Source organism: Phyllobates terribilis, unplaced genomic scaffold, assembly GCF_046119375.1.
Source record: "Phyllobates terribilis strain yellow unplaced genomic scaffold, ASM4611937v1 Scaffold_1075__1_contigs__length_432475, whole genome shotgun sequence".
In the NCBI taxonomy this organism is placed as follows: Eukaryota; Metazoa; Chordata; class Amphibia; order Anura; family Dendrobatidae; genus Phyllobates; species Phyllobates terribilis.
Genome location: NW_027363835.1, coordinates 1 through 22,988, shown reverse-complemented (window position 1 = coordinate 22,988; position 22,988 = coordinate 1).

Genomic DNA, 22,988 nt, shown 5'->3' with positions numbered 1-22,988 from the left:
TGGATCCTCGAGGGGGTGCTCACGGAATGCATACATTGTGCAAGATGTACACTGCACGGCTCCGTCCAACATGGACGTCATTCTAAATATGGGGATACAGTCAGTATATATATACAAGTACAAAACACAATTATTTATATATAGGTGTATGGACGGGGATCAATTAGGGATGTGCAAGTGTATCAATTAGATATCGGCGGGGGATCAGTTAAGTATGGACGGGGGATCAATTAAGTATCAAGTATGGACGGGGGAATCAGCTAAGTAGGTCAGGTGGATTAATTAAGTAAAAAGTAAAGTAAAGAAAGAATGAAATACAGTCAGCAATTCAGTCCTAAGTCCTCCCTTCCAAACTCCCTGAATCCAAAGTCACTGAAAAACAAGTCACACACTTACTTTCGTTCGCACTTACGCTCCGGACACACGCAGCTCGTTCACACTCGCAAACTAAGAGATTTAAAGTGGTTTTTTTTTTTTTTTTTCCTTTTCCAGCAATGTACCCTTCACCTCAATGCACTTCCAAAGGACTTTATGCCCATCCAGCTGCCCCTTATAAACCCTTAATTATGACCCCTTCCCCTTAATTAACCCCTTGTGAGTAAATCTACACCTCAGGATTTTAGTGCAATGTAGTTAACCCTTAAATACACAGGTAGTAAACTAAGAAACTAAAACTGTAGTGAGAAAATAGATTTTAAAAAGCCCAATAAATCTAAACAGGTAGAAAAGCACTCAGCAGATCACAATGCAGCACTCACTGCAATTCACACAGGTATTTTCTGCAGGATTCCCAATACCTCTTCACGCAATTCACACAGGTATTTTCTGCAGGATTCCCAATACCTCTTCACGCAATTCACACAGGTATTTTCTGCAGGATTCCCAATACCTCTTCACCTTCACCTCAATGCACTTCCAGTTTTAGGCTTTATCAGGTAAGTTTTGGCAAACTCCAGCCTGGCTTTTTTATGTCTCGGGTTAAGAAGTGGGGTCTTCCTGGGTATCCTACCATACAGTCCCTTTTCATTCAGACGCCGACGGATAGTACGGGTTGACACTGTTGTAGCCTCGGACTGCAGGGCAGCTTGAACTTGTTTGGATGTTAGTCGAGGTTCTTTATCCACCATCCGCACAATCTTGCGTTGAAATCTCTCGTCAATTTTTCTTTTCCGTCCACATGTAGGGAGGTTAGCCACAGTGCCATGGGCTTTAAACTTCTTGATGACACTGCGCACGGAAGACACAGGAACATTCAGGTCTTTGGAGACGGACTTGTAGCCTTCAGATTGCTCATGCTTCCTCACAATTTGGTTTCACAAGTCCGCAAACAGTTCTTTGGTCTTCTTTCTTTTCTCCATGCTCAATGTGGTACACACAAGGACACAGGACAGAAGTTGAGTCAACTTTAATCCATGTTAACTGGCTGCAAGTGTGATTTAGTTATTGCCAACACCTGTTAGGTGCCACAGGTGCTCTTTCAGCTGCTCATAAAACCCGGCCCTGTAATCCGGACTCATTAAATTCCTCTCAGCACTATGTGTGCTGGAGCCTGCTTCTCCGGATCCTACATCACCGAAGCATGGCACTTCGAGGACACATACCTCCCGTCCACGATCTGTCCGGCAGCAACCTTACATACACCCCCCCTCTGTCCAAAGCCGTAGGGCTTGGCACCTTCTGTCACCATACAATAAACCCTTGACAAGGCAGCGGCATTCCCATGTTGTTTCCCAGGCCTATGCTCTACCCGGAAACTAAAATCTTGTAGAGCCAGGAACCACCTAGTCACTCTGGCATTGTTTCCCTTCTTTTCTCGCATCCACCTCAATGGGGCATGGTCTGACACTAACCTGAACCTTCTGCCTAATAGGTAATACCTCAGAGTGTTTAACGCCCACTTAATGGCCAAACATTCTTTTTCTACAATGGAGTAGTCCTTCTCACAAGCGGAGAGCTTCAGACTGAGGTATTTTACAGGGTGTTCTTCTCCGTTAATCTCCTGGGACAAGACTGCTCCCAGCCCGACATCCGATGCATCCATCTGGACCACAAACTCCTTGGAGAAGCTGGGTGCCTCCAAGACTGGTTGTTTACAGAGGACCAGTTTCAATTCCTGGCAGGTCACTTCTGCTTCCGGGGACCACTTGGCCATAGCTGACTTCATCCCTTTCAGAAGATCCATCAGTGGGGCTGCTATCAGGGCAAAGTTAGGGACAAATCTTCGATAGTAGCCCACAATGCCTAGAAACGCCATGACCTGCTTCTTCGAGAGGGGCTGTGGCCAGTTCAAGATCGCCTCGACCTTATTTATTTGTGGTTTTATTTCCCCTCTACCAACCACGTACCCTAGGTACTTGGCTTCCTCCATCCCCATGGCACATTTCTTCGGGTTGATAGTAAAGCCCGCCTTCCTTAGGGCATCAAGTATGGCTTGAACTTTGTCCAGATGACTTTCCCAGTCCTGGCTAAATATGACGATGGCATCTAGGTAGGCCGCTGCATACTGTTTGTGGGGTGCTAAGATCCGGTCCATGGCTCTCTGGAAGGTGGCCGGAGCTCCCTTCAACCCAAACGGCATCCTGACGTATTGGCGTCGAGAAGGCTGTCTTCTCCTTAGCCTCTTTGGACAGGGGAATTTGCCAATATCCTTTGGTGAGGTCCAGAGTGGTGATGTACCGAGCGGGTCCTAGCCTTTCGATAAGCTCATCTACCCTAGGCATTGGGTAGGCGTCGAACTTTGAGACCTCGTTCAGCTTCCTATAGTCGTTGCAAAACCGCCATTCTCCATCTGGTTTCGGCACTAAGACTATAGGACTGGACCATCCACTTTTGGACTCTTCAATGACTCCCAGGTTTAGCATCCGCCTTACTTCTTTAGAGATCACCTCTCTGCGGGCTTCGGGGATCCGGTATGGTTTTAGATTGACGCGAACATGAGGCTCTGTGAGAACCTCATGCTCTATGACCTGAGTGAGTCCTGGCAACTCCGAAAACATGTCTTTATTTCGCTGTAACAACTCTTTGCACTGTTGCTTTTGGGCATGTGACAGTGACTCTGCCACCTTGACCTCTTTCACATCGGCCTCAGCCTCAGCCATTAAACAGGGAGCTTCCGCAGGCTCTCTATCTTGCCATGGCTTAATCAAGTTAACATGGTAAATTTGGTAGGGCTTCCTCTTCCCTGGTTGGTGGATCTTAAAGTTGACTTCCCCCACTTTCTCTACCACCTCATAGGGGTCCTGCCACTTGGCCATGAACTTGTCTCCACTGTGGGACTAGCACAAGCACTCGATCTCCTGGGTTGAACGATCTCACCCTGGCCGACCTATTATACACCCTGGACTGTGCCTCTTGTGCCTTAAGGAGGTGCTCCCTCACAATGGGCATCACATGGGCAATCCTCTCTTGCATCTGGGCAACGTGCTCCACCACTCTCCTATAGGGAGTGGTCTCAGCTTCCCAGGACTCTTTCTCCACCTCCAGGAGTCCTGAGGGTGTCGTCCATAGAGTGGTTCAAACGGGGAGAAACCTGTGGAAGCTTTGGGAACTTCCCTCATGGCGAACAACATATAGTCCCAGTCTCGGCCATCCTTTTCCACTGCTTTCCTCAACATTGCTTTCAAGGTTTTGTTAAACCTCTCTACCAGTCCGTCCGTCTGGGGAGAGTACACGGAGGTTCTCAGTTGTGCAATCTGCAGTGTCTTGCACAATTCCCTCATGACCTTCGACATAAATGGAGTTCCTTGGTCTGTTAGGATCTCGTTAGGCAACCCAGTTCTTGAAAACATGTGGACTAACTCCCGGGCTATACACCTGGTGGAGGAGTTTCGTAGTGGTACGGCCTCCAGATACCATGTAGCATAATCTAATACCACCAGGATATACTGATGCACTTGGGCGGACTTGACCAGAGGCCCCACTAGATCCATTGCTATGCGTTCGAATGGAACCTCGATGACTGGTAGTGGCACTAGGGGACTGCGGAAGTGGGCCACTGGGGAGGTTATCTGGCATGTGGGGCAGGAACGACAATAACTCTATATATCTCTATAGCAACCTGGCCAGTAGAATCTTTGGAGGATCCGTTCTTGAATCTTGTCTGCACCCAGGTGACCACCCAACACATGAGAATGAGCCATGTCTAACACCCTGCGTCTATAGGGCCCTGGCACCAGCAACTGTTCTATTACCTCACCCCTTGGCTTGGTTATTCTGTACAGCAAATCCCCATTCACAGCAAAATGAGGGAACCGAGTGTCAGCCCCCGGTTCCTGAGGCACCCCATTTAACACAGTAACATTTTCAAAGGCCCCTTTCAGAGTTAAATCCCTGAGTTGGGCAGTTCCAAAGTTTCCCTCGGACACCTAAAGCTCAGGGATATTGGACTCAGGGGATGCTACTTCAGCCTCATTGCCCACCAGCACACACATGGGAAACTCATCTACTATGTTCTGCGGGTAAGTTTCCTTAGGGGCGATCTGGCTGTCGTCCAAGCAACCAGGTGTCCCCGCTTTCCCCCACATTTCCCAGAATAATGCAAAGTAACGTCCAATTATTATGGGATGCAATAGGTCCTTAACGACCGCCACTTCATGAGATGTGGTGCCACAGTCTGTGTTTACATCCACCTGGGCCACAGGATAGTTCTTAGCGTCCCCATTGATACACCGGACACCCACCACCTTCCCAGAAACCAGCCGATGAGGGAGTGTGGCCCTTATCAGGGTCACCAAACTTCCTGAGACCAATAGTCCAGAGACTTGTGCCCCGTTAACTGACACTGAGCATGCCTGAGGGCCCTCGCCATGTTGACGAACTGCGCTGCAGGCGGGGTAGGCAAAATAAGAGCAACGCCGGCCCATGTTACAGTCCATTGGTTCAGAGGTTATGGGACACCGGGAGGCAATATGGCCAGGGGTATGACATCTCCAACACACTATATTATGGGGTGGGACCTTGGGCAGCAACTCAGACCCCTCCTGAACTCTAGGATGCCCCCCAGGTGTGGCGCTAGCTCCCTTCTTTTGGGTGTCCGCCACCTTTTGGGAACCCCAGTATTGAGAGGCTACGACCCCTTGTTTTCCCAACGGACTCTCAACCGCCTGGTATCTTTCCACCAACCCCACCAAGTCATCAGCATTATAGGGATCTCCCTGGGCAACCCAGGATTTTACCGACTTCGGGAGAGAGTGTATAAACCTGTCTATAACGACCTCTATCTCATATCATAGGACTATCTATCATCTATCTATTATCTATATGACGCGCCCCCTGGGCCATGGGGCTCCCGGGACCGGACTTCAGGGCAATGCTGGGAGTAGTTGTGGCGACCTGGTCCCGTGGCTCAGGGTGGCCAGACCAATATTGTGGCAGTCTCTGTATCAGTATAATGCAATGTCCGACTACGCCACCCGTGGATTGCGGTCAATAAGAACCGCCGCTGCTGAGCAGACCTCTGAGGCTGATGTTGTGAGGGCAGCAGAGTGTAGTATAACTCCCCACGGGAGGAGTATAGCCTCAGGCTAGTGAGTGTGGATGATAGGAGTGATGGTACACGAGCGCAGCAGGAACGACTCAGAGGCTTTGCAGTGCAGTTCAGGGTCTTTACTGATGGTGATAAGGCAGACCCTCCTGGGAGTACTGGCTAGCATAAGAGGCCTGGTCAGTCTGTGAGAAAACTGGAGTTCCCCTGGCCAGGTGGAGTTGTAGGCCTCCCCGACTATCTGCACTCTTCCTGGCTACCTTGCTGTAAGCGAGTGGAAGTAGCCCACGTCCCTGAGTGTTCCGTGTGGTGCTCACCTGTATGGCTGGTGACTTGGGGCCTTCTGATAGCCCCCGCTCCTCGATTGCAGTGCTGGTCCCTTGCTCGTGACTGAGCCTCCGGGCTTCTATGGCCAGAGGACTTGAAATCCCCTGCCGGCGGGTTTCTGCTGCTGGGTATATATAAGTCCCCGCAACCTCGGACTCCTGTGTCCGGTTCTCAGAGTCTTCAGCCAGGACGAACTCCGCTTAGCTCAAGTCCCTGGTCTTCAGCTCCTGCTCCTACAGAGCTCCTCGCTGTTACTTTCCCTGTGTCTGGAACTAACTCCAGGCTCTGACTTCACTAACCCCGCCCCAGATCCAGTTTATATAGGGCAGGTTCCTCCCCTATCTGGTCTGGGACAGGAGGTGTTGCATGTTTAAGGGCTCCGAACCAGGAAACCTCCCACTTGCTCTCAGACATAATATTTCTATTACAGTGGTAACCAGACCCCTGGGGTGCAACATATCCATCTATCTATCTCATATCTATCTATCTATCAATCTCATATCTATCTATCTTCTCCACTTTTTATCTGGTCTCAGGTATGACTTTCATATTACCCACGACTGTTACTTGCCACAGGTGAGTTTTAACGAGCATCACATGCTTGAAGCAAAGTTGTTTTTCCACAATTTTGGAAAAGTGCCAACAATTTTGTCCGGCCCATTTTTGGAGTTTTGTGTGAAATTATGTCCAATTTGCCTTTTTTTCCCATTTTTTTGTGCTGTTTCAATACACACAAAGGAAATAAATATTATAACAAATGTATAACAAAACATGTGTAATTGTAATAATTTTCTGGGAGAAATACTTCACTTTCTGGAACAATCTCAAGGTTGCTAAACACTTCCGGCCATGACTGTGTGTATATATGGGCCCTCAATAAACCATCCCTCTCAACGAAAAGGCCACAGCAAGGGTCAGGACTCGGTGGCCTTCCCTCTCCGAATCTTAGGGAGAGACGGTTGTGCTTCCAGCATCCACCTAGGCTGCCACCCCAGTGGAACTAATAGCAGGGTAGCCAACTGTCCAGAAATTCTTGGACAGTCCATAAAAATAGGGCACTTTTTTCCCTGTCCGTAAAAAAAAATGTGATGCGTCCATAATCTTTCTGAAGCTGGAGAGACTTGTTCAGATGGAGGGAGATGTAGGGGCATCATATTGTGTATAGGGAGATGTAGGGGCATCATATTGTGTATAGGTATCATATTGTGTATCTGCATGTGTGGGGACATCATACGGTGTATATGGAGCTGTGAGCACATCATACTGTATTTAGGGAACAATGAGGGAATCATACTGTATACAAGGAGCTGTGGAAACATAATGCTGTGTAAAGGGTCTGTGGGGTCATCATCTAATATACAGTACAGACCAAAAGTTTGGACACACCTTCTCATTTAAAGATTTTTCTGTATTTTCATGACTATGAAAATTGTACATTCACACTGAAGGCATCAAAACTATGAATTAACACATGTGGAATTATATACTTAGCAAAAAAGTGTGAAACAACTGAAAATATGTCTTATATTCTAGGTTCTTCAAAGTAGCCACCTTTTGCTTTGATGACTGCTTTGCACACTCTTGGCATTCTCTTGATGAGCTTCAAGAGGTAGTCACCGGAAATGGTTTTCACTTCACAGGTGTGCCCTGTCAGGTTTAATAAGTGGGAGTTCTTGCCTTATAAATGGGGTTCGGATCATCAGCTGTGTTGTGCAGAAGTCTGGTGGATACACAGCTGATAGTCCTACTAAATAGACTGTTAGAATTTGTATTATGGCAAGAAAAAAGCAGCTAAGTAAAGAAAAATGAGTGGCCATCATTACTTTAAGAAATGAAGGTCAGTCAATGCAAAAAATTGGTAAAACTTTGAACGTGTCCCCAAGTGCAGATGCAAAAACCATCAAGCGCTGCAAGAAACTGGCTCACATGAGGACTGCCCCAGGAAAGGAAGACCAAGAGTCACCTCTGCTTCTGAGGATAAGTTTATCCGAGTCACCAGCCTCAGAAATCGCAGGTTAACAGCAGCTCAGATTAGAGACCAGGTCAATGCCACACAGAGTTCTAGCAGCAGACACATCTCTTCAACAACTGTTAAGAGGAGACTTTGTGCAGCAGGCCTTCATGGTAAAATAGCTGCTAGGAAACCACTGCTAAGGACAGGCAACAAGCAGAAGAGACTTATTTGGGCTAAAGAACACAAGGAATGGACATTAGACCAGTGGAAATCTGTGCTTTGGTCTGATGAGTCTAAATTTGAGATCTTTGGTTCCAACCACCGTGTCTTTGTGCGATGCAGAAAAGGTGAACGGATGGACTCTACATGTCTGGTTCCCACCGAGAAGCATGGAGGAGGAGGTGTGATGGTGTGGGGGTGCTTTGCTGGTGACACTGTTGGGGATTTATTCAAAATTGAAGGCATACTGAACCAGCATGGCTACAACAGCATCTTGCAGCGGCATGCTATTCCATCCGGTTTGCGTTTAGTTGGACCATCATTTATTTTTCAATAGGACAATGACCCCAAACACACCTCCAGGCTGTGTAAGGGCTATTTGACCAAGAAGGAGAATGATGGGGTGCTACGCCAGATGACCTGGCCTCCACAGTCACCAGACCTGAACCCAATCGAGATGATTTGGGGTGAGCTGGACCGCAGAGTGAAGGCAAAAGGGCCAACAAGTGCTAAGCATCTCTGGGAACTCCTTCAAGATTGTTGGAAGACCATTTCCATTGACTACCTCTTGAAGCTCATCAAGAGAATGCCAAGAGTGTGCAAAGCAGTCATCAAAGCAAAAGGTGGCTACTTTGAAGAACCTAGAATATAAGACATATTTTCAGTTGTTTCACACTTTTTTGTTAAGTATATAATTCCACATGTGTTAATTCATAGTTTTGATGCCTTCAGTGTGAATGTACAATTTTCATAGTCATGAAAATACAGAAAAATCTTGAAATGAGAAGGTGTGTCCAAACTTTTGGTCTGTACTGTATATAATCGTCTTATCCCGTCTGTCTGTCTGTCCTTCTGTCCAGGAAATCCTGCGTCGCTGATTGGTCCAGCCGCGGCCAATCAGCGACGCGGGATTTCAGAAAAAGATGGCGGCCGTTAGCAGCTCATCTGCCGCATGGAGGTCAGCGGCGATGCAGCCGGGAGATGACCGGCGCTAGCCGCTCATCTCCCGGCTGCTCGCAGCAGAAGTACCGCGACCGGCGGCGCCGCTGACCTCCATGCGGCTACCGTCGGGAGATCAATGGCTAGGGCCGCTGATCTCCCGACGGCAAGTGTGAAGCGAGGACCGGGGATATAGACAGGTGTGTGCCTTTCCAAATCAAGTCCTATCAGTTTAATTAAACACAGCTGGACTCCAATGAAAGAGTAGAACCATCTCAAGGAGGATCACAAGAAATGGACAGCATGTGACTTAAATATGAGCAAAGGGTCTGAATACTTATGACCATGTGATATTTCAGTTTTCCTTTTTCAATAAATTTGCAAAAATTTCTACATTTCTGTTTTTTTTCAGTCAAGATGGGGTGCACAGTGTACTTTAATGAGAAAAAAAATGAACTTTTTAGAATTTACCAAATGGCTGCAATGAAACAAAGAGTGAAAGATGTAAAGGGGTCTGAATGCTTTCCGTACCCACTGTATATAGTACTCAATGTTCCAGGCAGTGGGAGGCATTACTGGGATCCAGAGCAGTCGCTCCAGTCACGTCCAGAGCCTAAGGTCTGGCATAGGAGCTGCCGGACACTTTGTGTGCTCTGAAGTACAAAGGAAGATGGACAGGGACCTGCATAGATGGAAGTTGAAGGCCAGTCCCGGGTGCACTGCAGAGGTGGACGAGAAATACAGGATGAGCTAGCAACAGGGCTGAAGAGGAGTTATGCTAAGAAGGAGGATAATGTGAATTGCTGTGCCTTATCCCATCTGTACCCACCTGATGAACTTGAACTGTCAAGTATATGTTTGACTGTTACAAAGAACTTCGTGTTCCCTAAATTGTGTGCGGCGGCTTCTGAGGACAGAAGCCTGAAGGCAGTGGAGGCCTGCGGCCTACAAGAGAGTGTGCTGCACCCCACACCCTAGAGCACACTGGGACTGGGACACCCATTGTCTGTAAAGTGCCAGAGCGAAATCAGACCGACGTTCAGTCACGACTACCGCTCTGTGCCACTTTACAAGATGAGTGATAAGGGAACTTCTCCATCAGAAGAGAAGAGGAAATAATGGTCGCTGCCCAAACTGTGACAAGAACAGGACCACAATGCAACAAGAACTGTCTCACAATGCTCTTGGAACTTTCCCATAATGCATTGCAAATTGAAACTAGAGCAAATACATTAAATCACTAGCAGACAGTGCAGTTATCAAACAATAAAAAAGAGACAGGATTCAAATGCAAGCAACATAATGTCAGAACTGATATACACATAAAGTGACTAGATTCCCTGGATAGCTAAATTCGCTGCTGAGGCAAGAACACGGGCTGCCCAGCACTATTTAAGTGCACCCCATGAAGATAGACACTCTAATTTACAAGGCCATAACATATAGGTGCATCTCACAAAATTAGAATATCATCAAAAAGTTAATTTATTTCAGTTCTTCAATGCAAAAAGTGAACCTCATATATTATATAGAGTCATTACAAACACAGTGATCTATTTCAAGTGTTTATTTCTGTTAATGTTGATGATTATGGCTTATAGCCAATGAAAACACAAAAGTCATTAACTCAGTAAATTAAAATAATTAACAAAAAACACCTGCAAAGACTTCCTAAGCATTTAAAAAGGTCCCTTAGTCTGTTTTAGTAGGCTCCACAATCATGACAATCATGATGAAGACTGCTGGCTTGACAGATGTCCAGAGTTCCAATTTTCATTTGAAATCAAGGTCCCAGAGTCTGGAAGAAGAGTGGAGAGGCCACAATCCAAGCTGCTTGAGGTCTAGTGTGAAGTTTCCACAATCAGTGATGGTTTGGGGAGCCGTGTCATCTGCTGGTGTAGGTCCACTGTGTTTTTTCAACACAAAAGTCAGCGCAGCCGTCTACCAGGAAATTTTAGAGCACTTCATGCTTCCCTCTGCCACAGTATCAAGCTACCAGGGGGGCAAAGGGGGCGGTGGCCCCGGGCCCCTCGCTCTTAGGGGGCCCATCCAGGGCTACGCCAGTGTAACTGTATCTAGCATGCCCCTGGTGCCAGCATCGGGCCCCACTGCCCGCCACCGCTGCAAGTTTACTGATGAGAGAGGGAGCGCGGATCTCTCTCCCATTAGTCCCTTCTGTGACTGACGTCTCTGACATCATCACTTGGCGCCCAGCCCGCTGTGCTGAAGATGTGTGCGTGCTGGGTGCTCTGAGCAGCGAGGGAACCAGGAGGAGAGATGAGTACTGTTTATTTATTTTTTGCCGGGTGGGGGGCGGCATTATATTACAGACTCTGCCTATGGGAAGGGGGAGGTGCATTATACTACAGACTCTGCCTATGGGGGAGCATTATCCTAAAGACTCTGCCCACAGAGAGGGGGGGCATTATACTAAAGACTCTGCCTATGGGGAGGGGGGGCATTATACTACAGCATGTCTATGGGGAGGGGGGGAGCATTATACTAAAGCCTCTGTCTATGGGGGGGCATTCTACTACAGACTCTGCCTATGGGGGGCATTATACTACAGACTCTGTTTATGAGCAGGGGAGAGCAGTAGACTACAGACTCTGCCTATGGGGGGACATTGTACTACAGACTCTGCCTATAAGAGGGGGAGCATTATACTACAGACTCTGCCTATGGGGGGTGCATTTTACTACAGACTCTGCCTATAGGTGGGGCATTATACTACAGACGCTGCCTATGAGATGGGGGGGGCATTATATCACAGACTCTGCCTATGAGGAGGGGGGGCACATTATACTACAGACTCTGCCTATGAGATGGGGGGGCATTATACTACAGATTCTGCCTATGAGGAGGGGGGGGGATTATACTACAGACTCTGACTATGAGGAGGGGGGAGCATTATACTACAGACTCTGCCTATGGGGGGGCATTATACTGCAGACTCTGCCTATGGGGGGGCATTATACTACAGACTCTGCCTATGAGGAGGGGGGGAGCATTATACTACAGACTCTGCCTATGGGGGGGACATTGTACTACAGACTCTGCCTATAAGAGGGGGAGCATTATACTACAGACTCTGCCTATGGGGGGTGCATTTTACTACAGACTCTGCCTATAAGTGGGGCATTATACTACAGACGCTGCCTATGAGATGGGGGGGGGCATTATACCACAGACTCTGCCTATGAGGAGGGGGGGCACATTACACTACAGACTCTGCCTATGAGATGGGGGGGGGCATTATACTACAGATTCTGCCTATGAGGAGGGGGGGGCATTATACTACAGACTCTGCCTATGAGGAGGGGGGAGCATTATACTACAGACTCTGCCTATGGGGGGGCATTATACTGCAGACTCTGCCTATGGGGGGGCATTATACCACAGACTCTGCCTATGAGGAGGGGGGGAGCATTATACTACAGACTCTGCCTATGGGGGGGAGCTTTATACTACAGACTCTGTCAATGGGGGGAGTATTTTACTACAGACTCTGCCTATAGGGGCGCATTATACTATACGAAGGACTATGGGGAGTGCATTATACTATATTGAGGACTATCTGGTGCATTATACTATATGTAGGCTATTTATACAGTGTGGGAGATAATGTGGGTTCTTTGAACAGCGTGGGGGCCATCATACAGTGTGGGAGATAATGTGGGGTCTTTGTATAGTGTGGAGGCCATCATACAGTGTTGGAGCCATCAGCTTGGGGGCTACTAAGGGGTCAGTATACTTTGTGGGGGTACTATACAGTGAGGGGGAATTATATCGTGAATAGGAGAACATCATACTGGTTAGAGCGGAGCTCTACATGGGGGGAGACTCAGGACATTATTAAATCTTAGGTGGGCACTTATTGTTATAGGGGAACTCAGGTTATCGTGACTGTCGAAGGGGCACTATTACTTTCTAGGGGGAACAATGCGGGCACTGTTTTCTAGGACACTTGCACACGGCATTACTTTATTTTAGAGGTTTGTTTTACCATCTAGAGGGCACACAGTAGGTGCAGTAATAGGGACACATTTTGCAGCAGAGGCTCAGTATTGGGGTATCAGCAGGATGAGAAGTTTGTGCAGGTTGGGGATAGATGTGGTCAGTGCCTGAAATGTAAGGAGTCAAATGTGTCTTTGTTGTGATCTCTGCATACCTGAGACTCTGAGTCCTGGCTGGAGAAGTTGTCGTGTCGGTCTGGGCCAGATGGAAAAGACGGGAAAAGTGAACAATTTAATCAGAAAGAACGTCAGCTGTAAGGTACTATATATAACTGAGCTGTGATCTCTTATATGTTCTGCAGGACTGGCATCTATCAATATATGTCACCATATGGCGGTAATATCAGTGCTGGTCTTTGTATAGAGATTATTTTTAGTAACAGCGCGGTCATCTGCTGAGGTTTTCCTACATCAACTATCTGGGTGCGCCGCTATAGTTGGAATCAGGGTTACCTGGTTAGAGGCCCACTCAGAAGTTTCGGCCCCCTGAAACAAAACCTTAGCTACGCCAAGCTTTTTGGAGATGGAAATTTCATTCTCCAGCAGGACTTGGCCCCTGTCCACACTGACAAAAGTACTAATACCTGGTTTAAAACAACAGTATCACTGTGCTTGATTGGCAGCAAACTCACCTGACCTTAACCCCATAAAGAATCTATGGGGTATTGTCAAGAGGAAAATGAGAGACACCAGACCCAACAATGCAGACGACCTGAAGGCTTCTATCAAAGCCACCTGGGCTTCCATAACCCCTCAGCAGTGCCACAGGCTGATCCCTCCATGCCATATTGCCGCATTGATGCAGTAATTGATGTAAAAGGATCCCTGACCAAGTATTGAGGGCATTTATTGAACATAGATTTCAGTAGGATAACATTTTGGATTTTGAAAACATTTTTCAAGCTGTTGTTATAAGGTATTCTAATTAATTGAAATAATGACTTTTGAGTTTTCATTGGCTGTAAGCCATAATCATCAACATTAACAGAAATAAACACGTGAAATAGATCACTCTGTGTGTAATGGCTCTATATAATATATGAGTTTCACGTTTTGTATTGAAGAACTGAAATAAATTAACTTTTATGTTGATATTCTAATTTTGTGAGATGCACCTGTAGATGGGCTTGGCTGCACCCTGAATAAAAATAGCATGTAAAAAATATATATGATATATATGAGGTATTGGTCGATATTTTGGCCAAAATATACAAGCTCGCAACCTGCTCAAGGGTCCTCATACTTACGAGTCCCTACACTAACATTAAAAGCAAAGTCACAAAAACAAGGAATTAAAGTTCCCACCAAAATTCAAGAATTAACACAGCAAATACAGCAACAATAATTACAAGGATGCAGCAAACCCATATAATGAAGAAGTCAGCAATACAGGTGCAAAATATTGATGAGACAACCACTCACAACCTACCAATTCATGGAGGGGGTGATTGCTTAGTATTAAAACTGCACACAAATAAGCCTTGTATAGGGCACTGGTCACACATAGGTAGTGCACAATGTCTGGCTTACAGCCTATTAGTGAAGCCCAAACTATTAGATTAGGCGGGCTGCCCAGCACTTTTTAAGTACACCCCATGAAGACAGACACCCTAGTTTACAAGGCCAACATTGATGGGTCTGGCTGCACCCTGAATAAAAATAACGTGCAAAAAATATATATGATATATATGAGGTATTAGTAAATATTTTGGCCAAAATACACAAGCTCGCAACCCGCGTCAAGGGTCCTCATACTTGCGAGTCCCTACACTAACATTAAAAGCAAAGACAAATTTAAATTCCCACCAAAATTCAAGAATTAACACAGGAAAAAAGGGCAACAGTGTTTACCTGCCTAGGTCTCAGTACTAATCATACCATATAATAACGATGACAGCAATACAGGTGCAAAATACTGATGCGACAACCACTCACATATTACCAATTAATGGAGGGGGGTGATTACATAGTATTAAAACTGCACACAAAATTATATGGGATTGCTACATCCTAATAGTGCATTAGTTCTGAGATCTGGGCAGGTAAATGCTATATTAATAATTGATTTTTTGGGGAAAGTTAAATTCTCTTTTGTTGGCTTTACTTTTAATCTAACTGAAATACACATAAGCTTTTTTCCTAAACATTAGGATCTGTTTAGAGCCATCAGCTCAAAAAGGCTTCCTTTGACAGACTTGGCATAAGCAGGTCAAAAGGAACCCTGATCTTTACCATTACACCCCTTTACAGGAATGGAGACTTACCACATGCTCAGGGTTGCATCTACAGAGTAGCTGCTGGCCAGAGGAGCGAGCTTGAGGCTATAACTCTAACTAAAGCTTTTTTATTACTAAATGATGGGTTCTGTCTAAGGCCATTGGCTCAAAAAGACTTCCTCGGACAGACTTGGCGCAAGCTACTCCATTCTGCAGATCCCAAGGGAACCCTGGCCTTTACCATTACACCCCTGTACAGGGATAGATACTTACCATAGGCCCAGGGTTGCATCTACAGAGTAGCTGCTGGCCGGAGGAGCGAGCTTGAGGCTATAGTGGTTGATTCAACTCTAACTAAAGCTTTTTTTTCCTAAATACTGGGATCTGTTTAAGGCTGTTGGCTCAAACAGACTTCCTCGGACAGACTTGGCGCAAGCTACTCCATTCTGCAGATCCCAAGGGAACCCTGGTTTTTACCATTACACCCCTGTACAGGGATAGATACTTACCATAGGCCCAGGGTTGCATCTACAGAGTAGCTGCTGGCCGGAGGAGTGCGCTTGAGGCTTGAGTAGTTGAGTCAATCCTAACTAAAGAAAAACCTATCTAATGACACTTTCTTGTTAGGACCTGTCTGAGGCCTATGGCTCAAAAAAGCTTCTTTTGAAAAACTTGGCAAAAGCCAGTCTATCCTACAGGTTCCAAAGGAACTCTGACCTTCACTGTTACAGCCCTGTACAGTAATAAAGACTTATTACAGGGCCTTGATTGCATCTACATAGTAGATGCTGACTGGAGGGGCAAACTTAAGGTTAGAATGGTTCAGCCAACCCTAACTATTGCTACTTTCTTAAATGTTAGGATATTTCTGAGGCCGTTGGCTCAAACAGGCTTCCTTGGACAGACTTGGCGCAAAACACACCATTTCTGATGTTTCCAAATGAACCCTGGGCTTCACCCTTGAACCTCTATACAGGGACCGTTTCATAGTTTTAAGGTTGAAAGACACAAGTCCATCAAGTTCAACCTAAAAGCTAATGTGTTGATCCAGAGGAAGGCAAAAACCCCATGAGGCAGATGCTAATTGCCCCATATTAGGGGAAAAATTCCTTCCCGACTCCACATATGGCAATCAGACTAGTTCCCTGGATCAACGTCCCATAACAAAATCTAGTACGGATCACCTGCAATTTTATATTATTCAAGAAAGGCACACACATGCCCTCCTTGAATTTTTTTTTTAGAAAATTAAGTATTTCAATTTCATGTGGTAGAGAGTTTCATAACCTCATTGCTCACACAATAAAAATTTGCCAACTAACTTCCTTTAGACAAAGTGAATTAGGATCTTTATGCTAGAGTAATTGAACTAACTCTAACTGAAATAGATTAATGCTTTTTTCCTAAATGTTGAAATTTGTTTAAATCCATCAGCTCAAAAAGGCTTTCTCGGACAGACTTGGCGCAAGCTACTCCATTCTGCAGATCCCAAGGGAACCCTGGCCTTTACCATTACACCCCTGTACAGGGATAGATACTTACCATAGGCCCAGGGCTGCATCTACAGAGTAGCTGCTGGCCGGAGGAGCGAGCTTGAGGCTGTAGTGGTTGATTCAACTCTAACTAAAGCTTTTTTTTCCTAAATACTGGGATCTGTTTAAGGCTGTTAGCTCAAACAGACTTCCTCGGACAGACTTGGCGCAAGCTACTCCATTCTGCAGATCCCAAGGGAACCCTGGTTTTTACCATTACACACCTGTACAGGGATAGATACTTACCATAGGCCCAGGGTTGCATCTACAGAGTAGCTGCTGGCCGGAGGAGTGCGCTTGAGGCTTGAGTAGTTGAATCAATCCTAACTAAAGAAAAACCTATCTAATGACACTTTCTTGTTAGGACCTGTCTGAGGCCTATGGCTCAAAAAAGCTTCTTTGGAAAGACTTGGCAAAAGCCAGTCTATCCTACAGGTTCCAAAGGAACTCTGTCCTTCACTCTTACAGCCCTGTACAGTGATAAAGACATATTACAGGGCCTTGATTGCATCTACATAGCAGATGCTGACTGGAGGGGCAAACTTAAAGTTAGAATGGTTCAGCCAACCCTAACTATTGCTACTTTCTTAAATGTTAGGATATTTCTGAGGCCATTAGCTCAAACAGGCTTCCTTGGACAGACTTGGCGCAAAACACACCATTTCTGATGTTTCCAAATGAACCCTGGGCTTCACCCTTGAACCTCTATACAGGGACCGTTTCATAGTTTTAAGGTTGAAAGACACAAGTCTGTCAAGTTCAACCTAAAAGCTAATGTGTTGATCAAGAGGAAGGCAAAAACCCCATGAGGCAGATGCTAATTGCCCCATATTAGGGGAAAAATTCCTTCCCGACTCCACATATGGCAATCAGACTAGTTCCCTGGATCAACGTCCCATAACAAAATCTAGTACGGATAACCTGCAATTTTATATTATTTAAGAAAGGCACACACATGCCCTCCTTGAATTTTTTTTAGAAAATTAAGTATTTCAATTTCATGTGGTAGAGAGTTTCATAACCTCATTGCTCACACAATAAAAATTTGCCAACTAACTTCCTTTAGACAAAGTGAATTAGGATCTTTATGCTAGAGTAATTGAATTAACTCTAACTGAAATAGATTAATGCTTTTTTCCTAAATGTCGAAATTTGTTTAAATCCATCAGCTCAAAAAGGCTTTCTCGGACAGACTTGGCGCAAGCTACTCCATTCTGCAGATCCCAAGGGAACCCTGGCCTTTACCATTACACCCCTGTACAGGGATAGATACTTACCATAGGCCCAGGGCTGCATCTACAGAGTAGCTGCTGGCCGGAGGAGCGAGCTTGAGGCTATAGTGGTTGATTCAACTCTAACTAAAGCTTTTTTTTCCTAAATACTGGGATCTGTTTAAGGCTGTTGGCTCAAACAGACTTCCTCGGACAGACTTGGCGCAAGCTACTCCATTCTGCAGATCCCAAGGGAACCCTGGTTTTTACCATTACACCCCTGTACAGGGATAGATACTTACCATAGGCCCAGGGTTGCATCTACAGAGTAGCTGCTGGCCGGAGGAGTGCGCTTGAGGCTTGAGTAGTTGAATCAATCCTAACTAAAGAAAAACCTATCTAATGCCACTTTCTTGTTAGGACCTGTCTGAGGCCTATGGCTCAAAAAAGCTTCTTTGGAAAGACTTGGCAAAAGCCAGTCTATCCTACAGGTTCCAAAGGAACTCTGGCCTTCACTCTTACAGCCCTGTACAGCGATAAAGACTTATTACAGGGCCTTGATTGCATCTACATAGTAGATGCTGACTGGAGGGGCAAACTTAAGGCTAGAATGGTTCAGCCAACCCTAACTATTGCTACTTTCTTAAATGTTAAGATATTTCTGAGGCCGTTGGCTCAAACAGGCTTCCTTGGACAGACTGGGCGCAAAACACACCATTTCTGATGTTTCCAAATGAACCCTGGGCTTCACCCTTGAACCTCTATACAGGGACCGTTTCATAGTTTTAAGGTTGAAAGACACAAGTCCATCAAGTTCAACCTAAAAGCTAATGTGTTGATCCAGAGGAAGGCAAAAACCCCATGAGGCAGATGCTAATTGCCCCATATTAGGGGAAAAATTCCTTCCCGACTCCACATATGGCAATCAGACTAGTTCCCTGGATCAACGTCCCATAACAAAATCTAGTACGGATAACCTGCAATTTTAGATTATTCAAGAAAGGCACACACATGCCCTCCTTGAATTTTTTTTAGAAAATTAAGTATTTCAATTTCATGTGGTAGAGAGTTTCATAACCTCATTGCTCACACAATAAAAATTTGCCAACTAACTTCCTTTAGACAAAGTGAATTAGGATCTTTATGCTAGAGTAATTGAATTAACTCTAACTGAAATAGATTAATGCTTTTTTCCTAAATGTTGAAATTTGTTTAAATCCATCAGCTCAAAAAGGCTTTCTCGGACAGACTTGGCGCAAGCTACTCCATTCTGCAGATCCCAAGGGAACCCTGGCCTTTACCATTACACCCCTGTACAGGGATAGATACTTACCATAGGCCCAGGGCTGCATCTACAGAGTAGCTGCTGGCCGGAGGAGCGAGCTTGAGGCTATAGTGGTTGATTCAACTCTAACTAAAGCTTTTTTTTCCTAAATACTGGGATCTGTTTAAGGCTGTTGGCTCAAACAGACTTCCTCGGACAGACTTGGCGCAAGCTACTCCATTCTGCAGATCCCAAGGGAACCCTGGTTTTTACCATTACACACCTGTACAGGGATAGATACTTACCATAGGCCCAGGGTTGCATCTACAGAGTAGCTGCTGGCCGGAGGAGTGCGCTTGAGGCTTGAGTAGTTGAATCAATCCTAACTAAAGAAAAACCTATCTAATGACACTTTCTTGTTAGGACCTGTCTGAGGCCTATGGCTCAAAAAAGCTTCTTTGGAAAGACTTGGCAAAAGCCAGTCTATCCTACAGGTTCCAAAGGAACTCTGGCCTTCACTCTTAAAGCCCTGTACAGTGATAAAGACTTATTACAGGGCCTTGATTGCATCTACATAGTAGATGCTGACTGGAGGGGCAAACTTAAAGTTAGAATGGTTCAGCCAACCCTAACTATTGCTACTTTCTTAAATGTTAGGATATTTCTGAGGCCATTAGCTCAAACAGGCTTCCTTGGACAGACTTGGCGCAAAACACACCATTTCTGATGTTTCCAAATGAACCCTGGGCTTCACCCTTGAACCTCTATACAGGGACCGTTTCATAGTTTTAAGGTTGAAAGACACAAGTCTGTCAAGTTCAACCTAAAAGCTAATGTGTTGATCAAGAGGAAGGCAAAAACCCCATGAGGCAGATGCTAATTGCCCCATATTAGGGGAAAAATTCCTTCCCGACTCCACATATGGCAATCAGACTAGTTCCCTGGATCAACGTCCCATAACAAAATCTAGTACGGATAACCTGCAATTTTATATTATTTAAGAAAGGCACACACATGCCCTCCTTGAATTTTTTTTAGAAAATTAAGTATTTCAATTTCATGTGGTAGAGAGTTTCATAACCTCATTGCTCACACAATAAAAATTTGCCAACTAACTTCCTTTAGACAAAGTGAATTAGGATCTTTATGCTAGAGTAATTGAATTAACTCTAACTGAAATAGATTAATGCTTTTTTCCTAAATGTTGAAATTTGTTTAAATCCATCAGCTCAAAAAGGCTTTCTCGGACAGACTTGGCGCAAGCTACTCCATTCTGCAGATCCCAAGGGAACCCTGGCCTTTACCATTACACCCCTGTACAGGGATAGATACTTACCATAGGCCCAGGGCTGCATCTACAGAGTAGCTGCTGGCCGGAGGAGCGAGCTTGAGGCTATAGTGGTTGATTCAACTCTAACTAAAGCTTTTTTTTCCTAAATACTGGGATCTGTTTAAGGCTGTTGGCTCAAACAGACTTCCTCGGACAGACTTGGCGCAAGCTACTCCATTCTGCAGATCCCAAGGGAACCCTGGTTTTTACCATTACACCCCTGTACAGGGATAGATACTTACCATAGGCCCAGGGTTGCATCTACAGAGTAGCTGCTGGCCGGAGGAGTGCGCTTGAGGCTTGAGTAGTTGAATCAATCCTAACTAAAGAAAAACCTATCTAATGCCACTTTCTTGTTAGGACCTGTCTGAGGCCTATGGCTCAAAAAAGCTTCTTTGGAAAGACTTGGCAAAAGCCAGTCTATCCTACAGGTTCCAAAGGAACTCTGGCCTTCACTCTTACAGCCCTGTACAGCGATAAAGACTTATTACAGGGCCTTGATTGCATCTACATAGTAGATGCTGACTGGAGGGGCAAACTTAAAGTTAGAATGGTTCAGCCAACCCTAACTATTGCTACTTTCTTAAATGTTAGGATATTTCTGAGGCCATTGGCTCAAACAGGCTTCCTTGGACAGACTTGGCGCAAAACACACCATTTCTGATGTTTCCAAATGAACCCTGGGCTTCACCCTTGAACCTCTATACAGGGACCGTTTCATAGTTTTAAGGTTGAAAGACACAAGTCTGTCAAGTTCAACCTAAAAGCTAATGTGTTGATCCAGAGGAAGGCAAAAACCCCATGAGGCAGATGCTAATTGCCCCATATTAGGGGAAAAATTCCTTCCCGACTCCACATATGGCAATCAGACTAGTTCAATGGATCAACGTCCCATAACAAAATCTAGTACGGATAACCTGCAATTTTATATTATTTAAGAAAGGCACACACATGCCCTCCTTGAATTTTTTTTAGAAAATTAAGTATTTCAATTTCATGTGGTAGAGAGTTTCATAACCTCATTGCTCACACAATAAAAATTTGCCAACTAACTTCCTTTAGACAAAGTGAATTAGGATCTTTATGCTAGAGTAATTGAATTAACTCTAACTGAAATAGATTAATGCTTTTTTCCTAAATGTTGAAATTTGTTTAAATCCATCAGCTCAAAAAGGCTTTCTCGGACAGACTTGGCGCAAGCTACTCCATTCTGCAGATCCCAAGGGAACCCTGGCCTTTACCATTACACCCCTGTACAGGGATAGATACTTACCATAGGCCCAGGGCTGCATCTACAGAGTAGCTGCTGGCCGGAGGAGCGAGCTTGAGGCTATAGTGGTTGATTCAACTCTAACTAAAGCTTTTTTTTTCTAAATACTGGGATCTGTTTAAGGCTGTTGGCTCAAACAGACTTCCTCGGACAGACTTGGCGCAAGCTACTCCATTCTGCAGATCCCAAGGGAACCCTGTTTTTTACCATTACACCCCTGTACAGGGATAGATACTTACCATAGGCCCAGGGTTGCATCTACAGAGTAGCTGCTGGCCGGAGGAGTGCGCTTGAGGCTTGAGTAGTTGAATCAATCCTAACTAAAGAAAAACCTATCTAATGCCACTTTCTTGTTAGGACCTGTCTGAGGCCTATGGCTCAAAAAAGCTTCTTTGGAAAGACTTGACAAAAGCCAGTCTATCCTACAGGTTCCAAAGGAACTCTGGCCTTCACTCTTTCAGCTCTGTACAGCGATAAAGACTTATTGCAGGGCCTTGATTGCATCTACATAGTAGATACTGACTGGAGGGGCAAACTTAAGGCTAGAATGGTTCAGCCAACCCTAACTATTGCTACTTTCTTAAATGTTAGGATATTTCTGAGGCCGTTGGCTCAAACAGGCTTCCTTGGACAGACTGGGCGCAAAACACACCATTTCTGATGTTTCCAAATGAACCCTGGGCTTCACCCTTGAACCTCAATACATGGACAGTTTCATAGTTTTAAGGTTGAAAGACACAAGTCCATCAAGTTCAACCTAAAAGCTAATGTGTTGATCCAGAGGAAGGCAAAAACCCCATGAGGCAGATGCTAATTGCCCCATATTAGAGGAAAAATTCCTTCCCGACTCCACATATGGCAATCAGACTAGTTCCCTGGATCAACGTCCCATAACAAAATCTAGTACGGATAACCTGCAATTTTATATTATTCAAGAAAGGCACACATATGCCCTCCTTGAATTTTTTTTAGAAAATTAAGTATTTCAAGTTAATGTGGTAGAGAGTTCCATAACCTCATTGCTCACACAATAAAAATTTGCCAACTAACTTCCTTTAGACAAAGTGAATTAGGATCTTTATGCTAGAGTAATTGAATTAACTCTAACTGAAATAGATTAATGCTTTTTTCCTAAATGTTGAAATTTGTTTAAATCCATCAGCTCAAAAAGGCTTTCTCGGACAGACTTGGCGCAAGCTACTCCATTCTGCAGATCCCAAGGGAACCC